General features: G+C 35.8%; 1 protein-coding gene and 1 pseudogene across 1 annotated transcript in view; both read right to left on the bottom strand.

Moving 5' to 3' along the window:
- The window catches only part of LOC107693327 (uncharacterized), an 11,581-nt gene extending 6,715 nt beyond the window's left edge, over positions 1 to 4,866 (bottom strand). The window contains exon 1 of the mRNA XM_016492663.1: positions 4,692 to 4,866. The gene's annotated coding sequence lies outside the window, so the exon portion shown is untranslated. The remainder of the gene's footprint in view (positions 1 to 4,691) is intronic.
- LOC107693258 (uncharacterized) lies at positions 547 to 1,853 on the bottom strand (annotated as a pseudogene).
- Positions 4,867 to 7,478: the final 2,612 nt, after the last annotated feature.

Here is a 7,478-nt window from a genome sequence, read left to right as displayed (position 1 = left end):
TGTGTGTGCACTTTGGATGGGATAAATGCAGAGCACTAATTCCGAGTATGGGTCACCATACTTGGCCACATGAAAATGAAAAAGAGCACAAAGAGAAGAACAAATCAGCAAATGTGATCTCATTCATCTTCATGATCCTCACTTTCCATAACCCTCCACTGAAATGTCTTCTTCCTTATGTATTACAAAATCATGCTCTTCATACACTCTTGACCAACTGGCTTGTAATTCTTCCTCTGTGTATGTTCCTGCGTTCATTTCATCCCAATTTTCATCCTTAAACTCATTTCCTATACACTTTAATTGTTCACGATTGATATTTCCACTGGATAATTCCTTAATGTAAAATAATTCATTAGCTCTGTTCTTCACAGCAGCTATTACTTCCCCAAGGTCCTCAGATTGGATGCAAAGTATCACACTTTCTTTGAAAACCAGAATTTCATGCTGTTTTAAATTTCCAGCTAATTCGGAGACGAAGCATTTCAGTGCCAGCGTAATGAGAACTGGGGTTAGTGGGCAGCCCTGATCCAACAGTTTGTCTCTCTAGATTAAAACATCTGCAGATTCAGTATCTACTTCTGGTGCATGTCTGAGGAGGTTTTTCATAATGAGGAAATCCTGATACAGATTTGGCTTCGACTGTTTTTGCTTTTCCATCTCATCCTTGATACAAGACAGCCTCATCTCAGTGCAGGTTTTGGGAGTGATGATGACAGCAGCTGAATTTTTTGGTGCACGACCCTTTGACTGAGACTCCAAGAAATCATCTAGACGTCTTGCCAAAATAGCAGCAATGATGAAGTAATCAACGTTAAAAACGTTTTGACTGTCATCATGTGAACTTTTTAGAGTTTCATTAAAGTGTTTCTCCGAGCAGTTAAATGCATCTCTGTGGATTCTGTCATAGAGCATCTTTATGTATGGAATTAGATCTTCAATGTTGTCTTTATAGAAGGAAACTGGAATGCCGTCTGGTCTCGGTGTGTCTGACACTTGAAGAGACTGTATAGCTGACACAATGTCAACCTCACTGACTGCATGTGTTTTCTTCACCCACTGATGAACCCATTTCATCTGTAAAACAATGCTTTTTATGATTTAATAGTTGGCAGAGTGATTGTATGTGGAGATCTTTCTGAAGCATTGTTGATCTCCAAATACACAGGACGATGGTCACGCATCCCTGAGTCTGTGATTTCACAACTTCTGACACGCATACATTCTTCTGGAACAAAGAAATAATCCAGCCTGGACCCAACTTGACTGTTGAACATATAATTCTGATTTTCAAGGTTCTTTCTTCTCCAGACATCAACCAGCTGAAGAGATTTCATGAACTTTTTCACGCAACAGCGCAGCTTTCTGTGGATTGTGGTATCTGTCACCCCTTTTGAATTGTCTTTGTCAATAAATGGATTGAGAACTGTGTTGAAATCTCCACCGATCACCAGCAGCCCTGTGGTCATTGATTGCAGATAACTACTTGAATGTTTTTCAAGGGTTTTTGTGTCTGTGTCATGGTTATAAACACTGACCAGAGTGTACCGTTGTCCTTCCAGTTTACATTTTAGCAAAACATATGTTCCACAGTTAGGCTCTTTCAACACTTATATATTCAAAATGCAGTGTTTTCCTCACTAGTACGGCTGTTCCCTTTCGGGATGTATAGTTTGTGTAGGAAACATACGACTGTTTTTTAGGCCTTCTATAATATGTTCATCTCCTACTCCAATGTGTGTCTCTTGTAAGAAAACAACATCAGCATTTTGTAGTTTTTTAAATGTCTTATCTCTTTTTCTTTTAGGTCCGTTAACATTCCAGGTGATGAAGTTTGTGGTCTGTGAAGCCATTGACAGATCTGCTGTCACAGACCAAAGATCCTCAGTTTAGAAAGTTCCCTGTGGGAATGATAGAAGGGTGATGGAAGATAGGAGATTTTTGTTTTGCATTCTGGGAGAATTGCTGAGACTTTCATGGTATCCTGACAGCGATAGTATAGTTTTATATTTGGCAGACATTTTTATCCAGAGTCATTTAAATTATATTCAAGATTTATATTTTATCTTCTCAGTTTCGTAGGAATTGAACCAATGCATCATATCATTCTATGCAATTTTCCCCTCTTTTGAGCTCTAAAAAATTACTTCCCAAAAATATTACTTTGCTATTATTATTGTTGTTGTTGTTAATCGCATGGGTTTAGCATGGGTTTGTTGTGCAACACTTGTTAGACACAAGTGCGACTCTTGTGGTAGACCGTTTCTACCACAACTGCAACACCTTGCTTAACCATGTGTTAGTCTCTTATAAAACCATGAGCATCTTATATGACACATGCATATTAATAAAATAATGTTACCTCTTGAAAACCAAGTGTCTTTGAAATATAACAAGAATATCTTAGAAAAGATATGAATCAATTCTTATGCACCTGCTTCCATTATTTATCTGATTCAATTAATAAAGAGTTCCACTTTCTCCATTGTTCCACAAATCACACATATTTGACTTTTTCGAACGTACATTATAGTGTGAAAAAACAGTTATCACCAAAAATGATCATCTGAAATAATTTTGATTAGAACACATCAGTTGTATTTTTAAAGGTATAGCCCTTTTTTAATATTATACCCCATGTGAGTGAATGTCTTGCTTGTATACAAATTCTAACTTGAGGATAAAGCTAAAGCTAAAATGTTGATGTTGAATGCTTGTTGGATAAATTAGTAGTAATATGTATGTCTGTAGATGTACTTTTGAAAAAAGTAAGGACAATATATTTTTGACAAAATAAGTTAATAAAGTATAACTTTAAGGATCTTAATAATTTGAAGAAAGTTACCTTTTATCTCTCAGGATAGTGTCTGTTGGACAGGACACTGCCGTCGATTCAACTGTGTCATTGAGCAGAGTAAGTAACTGACGTTAGATCTGATTCACCTTTGGGTGTGGACTTCTCGGAAAGTGAAAGTTAAGAAAGGAAAATATAAGTTGTCTCCTTAGTAGATTTTATTTGACTTTTATACTAAATAAAATCAGTATTGATCATATGTATTGTATGTATTAGGTTGTTTTGTTTTATTTCATAATATCCATAATAATAAAGCTTATAAAGCTTATTTCCTAAATAAAGTTAAATTACTGTGACATCATTTTCTTCAGCAATACTATGTCCTGAGTTTTAGTCTGCCAAAATAATAGGTATAAGTTTATGGTAAGGCAAAAGAAAACATGCTAAGATCAAATTTAAGTGAAAGCATGTTAAGTGAGAACAAGTTGTTCTTTGTAGATCAGTTTGCCCTGTAGGCTAAATAAAAATGCTCCAGCCTGAGCTGGATGAATGTTTGCATACTAGACAATCAAAAGATCTTCATTATTGCATTGAAAGACTTCAGGTCTGATATTCAGTTAACTCATGTTGCATTTCTGCGGTAACTGACAAAGAATATGACCTCTTAACTGAAGTAATTATATCTTCAGGACAAAGATTAAAAGTATTTATAGTTTTTCAATATATTAGTGAGCCAATATATTAATGAGTAATGGTTCACATTTACAGAAGCATTAGCTTTACCATATCTGGGCTAGTTTTTGATGCACACGAGTCCCTAGCAGTTGTCCATTTTGTTGTGTATATATGTGCGCCTCCAGATTTCCTTGTTATTTTAATGTGTATAAATTCGAAATATATTTAAATAAAACCTGATTGTGAGTTATTTGTTACAAGTTCAGAATTATTTGAGGATGTTTAATTCACCAAACCACTCAGCTCCATTTTTAAGGGACATTATGACCAGCTTCAGCAGTAGTCATTTTGTAAACTCTGTTGGATGCAAGGGTTAATAAGAAGTTTGCATGTTGTTTGGATTTCTCTTTTAAAGCTTGACACTTGCCCTTAGGCAAAGTTGTGTGCAAACTGAATTTCAGTTTGACACTGCCACTGTTTTTTAAAACCAGTGAAAATGAATCATAGTCATTTTCGAATGTAAGCAAATGCTGTGATGATATTTAACTACTGAATATTAAATTTGAATTAAGTTTGAATACTAAATACTATTTATAAATATTGGCCTATAGATAGGGCTCAATCCCTTGTACAGGGATCAAAAATTAGAAAAAAATTATAAATAGTAAATAAATAAATAATATATGTAATGTGTATATATATATATTTGAAGGGGGTCTGAATACTTTCCGTGCCCACTGTATATATATATATATATATATATACGTATATACACATAATTAAAAATGACATTACCTAACAGTTTGGTTTTCAAACTTTTTTTCTGACCTCATATTACACTTTATTATTATTGTTATCTCTTTAATCATCCTTAATTATCCCCAAACTTTAGTCCATCAAAAGAATAGGTACAGATTTCAGGAAAAAAAGGAAAGAGAAAAGAATAGTTCACCCAAAAATTTGCTGTAAATGTTCTCACTCTCAGACCATCCAAGATACAGAAATGAAAGCGTCAGTAAAGGTTCTACCAGGAAGACACTAATGTCAAGTTATTCATGCATAGCTACAGTATTAGCTCTGGCCAATCACAGCTATAAGAGTATATAAGTACTGGACTTTCTCTTTTACGATTGTAGTTTATGACAACTACTGATGATTCCCTCCATCCTCCCCACCACCAGTACATAATCTGAGACCAGACTACAATTACATATAAGCTTACCCTATCCTTCGTCTGTGTATGTGTCTCAAGAATCTCAGGTGCCAGTTGTACTGTATCTTGAGACTGCAATCTAAATCACTGTTTTCCTCTTCATGCTGCTCATCAAGATGTTATAAGACATTATTTCTAACTGCATCAATGCACTTCCTTTTGTTCACACGGGATGTGGTACATATCTCAGCTTACAGGATGTGTGTGGGTGTGTGTGTGTGTGTTCAAAGTAATAATTTTTTTTTTTTTTGTAATATCAATATAGTACTATACATATTGTGGGTGTTATTATTTTGAATACACATTTTTGTCCTTAGGAAGCATGGCATGCCTGAAAATTAACAGACAATACACTTTACCCTCATTATAAATTATAAAGTATAAGTCTATAAGTCTGGTGGTGGTTTGAGGAGATTCCCCCGCTTTCATGTAAAGCGCTTCGAGTACCCAGAAAAGCGCTATATAAATGTAACTAATTATTATTATTATTATTATAAGTATAATTTTATTAGCTCAGAAAATGCAAATATCATGATTATATTTCTAACCTTATGAAAACTGGATCACACCTTCACACTAAAGAAAGCTTGTGGAACTCTTCACTAAAATGTTATTTAAATGTTAAATATAATATAATTGTGCTATTCATCTAGTGGAAATACAATTAGAGATCAAGAATTCGAAATTTTATTTTTGATATTAAGAATTTGTTTTTTGTGAGTGATGTCATTAAAGGGGTCATATGATGCTTTTTTAAAGATCATTATTTTGTGTATTTGGTGTAACAGAATATGTTGACATGCTTTAATGTTCAAAAAACACTTTATTTTTCAAATACTGTGAAGGCCTGCGATCGGACGCCGATGTTGCTTTGTTTCTTCTCGATAGGTGAGTAACACCATGTCTGCGCCTCAACAGCTAAAATCTGTCTAGTACACTGGACGTGACAAAGCGACTGTTGAAAATCATTTGAAATTTGTGTCAATATGTCATAAATAGAACGCAGCAGCAGTTTTCTATTGGTGATTTGTCGTGTCGCGCCGCGCCACATCCAGTGTAGACCATAGATATGTATATATATCTATGGTGTAGACAGCATCACTGATTATAATGAGTTCTATAGTATTTTGTCGCGCCACGCCACTCGCGTCCGGTGTAGACACGGTGTAACATTGGTTTTGCTTTGTTTCACAGAACTAATCGTTGCCTGGGTTGCGTACGTATGTGTGGGGCGGAGCTATCAAAATAGGGGCGAGACCCTTTTAGGGTAGGGGCGTGTTTGTTTTGGTGATTTCAAATGTCAACATTGGCTACCAGAAATCGCTTACCCCATCTTTAATGATAATAACAATTCACAATTCCGTTTGGTGCCACTGGAAGGATAGTAATTACACACGGTCCCTCAGTTTAAATAAAATAAAAAGTTTAAAAGATCATTTTTAAGAATTATAAGAATAATTAGACTTTAAAAGACTTTCCATTCAGGCATGTATCTCGACAATCTCATTTGTTTAAAAGGTGATTTGAGATTAATGTTGTTTTGAAGATATTGTGAATCCTACTGTTATGAATCTGGCCCCTGTGGTTCTGACTCCTCAGTACACTGAAGAATTTCATTATTGTAAGACTTCATATGTCTAAAAAAGGCAAAAGCAAGATAAATGTTATGTGCGGTCATGGTTTATTTTGAATGAAATTACATCTTATTTATGTAACACTGAAAAGGAAGAAATAACCTATTTGGATTAAATACCATAACTAATTGCATTTGATTATTTGATATTGAGGAAAGGAACCTCATTGGATCAGGCAAATAATGCCACTAATGAAAACCTGTCCATGCATGCAGTGATACCACAGTATTTCATCATTTCCTCCAGTCAGCTAAAGGTTGATGGATCTTATCTTATCTTACAACAATATAAAAACCCTAGCCTAACCCTATACATTTACAATGATTAAACATTAACAGTATTATAAGCATTTTATCTCAAGAGCCAATATATGAAGTACACAGTGGCAAGCTAAATTAGTACACACATTGTTTTCACAAAACTAATGTCTAATGTGTAGGCAGTTAAGCTTACATGACCTATGAATAAATATTCCAAAACTCAGTCGTCAATATAAAACAGTGGTGTGGGAAAGGTCACACCTGAAGGGGGAAGGAGGTATTTATACAAAGTATACAATGATTATTAAAGGTGTCCTATTATGCTTTTTCACTTTTTCAACTTTAGTTCCCTTTCGAAAGGGAACTCCACGCTGCGTCCTCTAGAGGGCGCTAGGGGAACGTCTTCAACGTGACCGGTGTCTGAAGCATGAATGAAAAAACGACAATGAACTTGACATTGGCAGGCGGCAGCCTATGACGTAAACAATAAAGCAACTGCGGGTATAAAAGAACACCTGCGGAATACGTCATCCACCTCTTTGTCTTCAAGCCCTGTGTATGGAAGCACATGCGTCTGCCTCGCAAGAGAGAAGGATGCACTCACTGTTTGCATTCGCGGGACTACTAGAGGCAGAGGTCTGTACTCGAGCTTTGTCAGCGTTTGCACGAGCGCGTTGGCCTCTCGAGGGAGTTGAACAAGCTTAATGCGATGCATTCGCACTGCGAGATGTGATCGCATTGAGAATGCCTTGTATGCTTGATTCTCTTTGAGCCTCACTAACTGTGTCTAGCGTTGAGTGTGGTCAGGTCTCCTCTCATTTTAGAGAGTCGTTATGCTGAGATCTCCACTTTTTAGAGCTTCTCTATAGGGCTGAGCGTTGTTAGGCTTCCTCTCATTTAGG

Source organism: Sinocyclocheilus anshuiensis, unplaced genomic scaffold (assembly GCF_001515605.1).
Source record: "Sinocyclocheilus anshuiensis isolate Anshui unplaced genomic scaffold, SAMN03320099.WGS_v1.1 scaffold566, whole genome shotgun sequence".
In the NCBI taxonomy this organism is placed as follows: domain Eukaryota; kingdom Metazoa; phylum Chordata; class Actinopteri; order Cypriniformes; family Cyprinidae; genus Sinocyclocheilus; species Sinocyclocheilus anshuiensis.
Note: the sequence above shows the minus strand (reverse complement) of the source record. Positions and strands in the feature narration are given on the sequence as shown.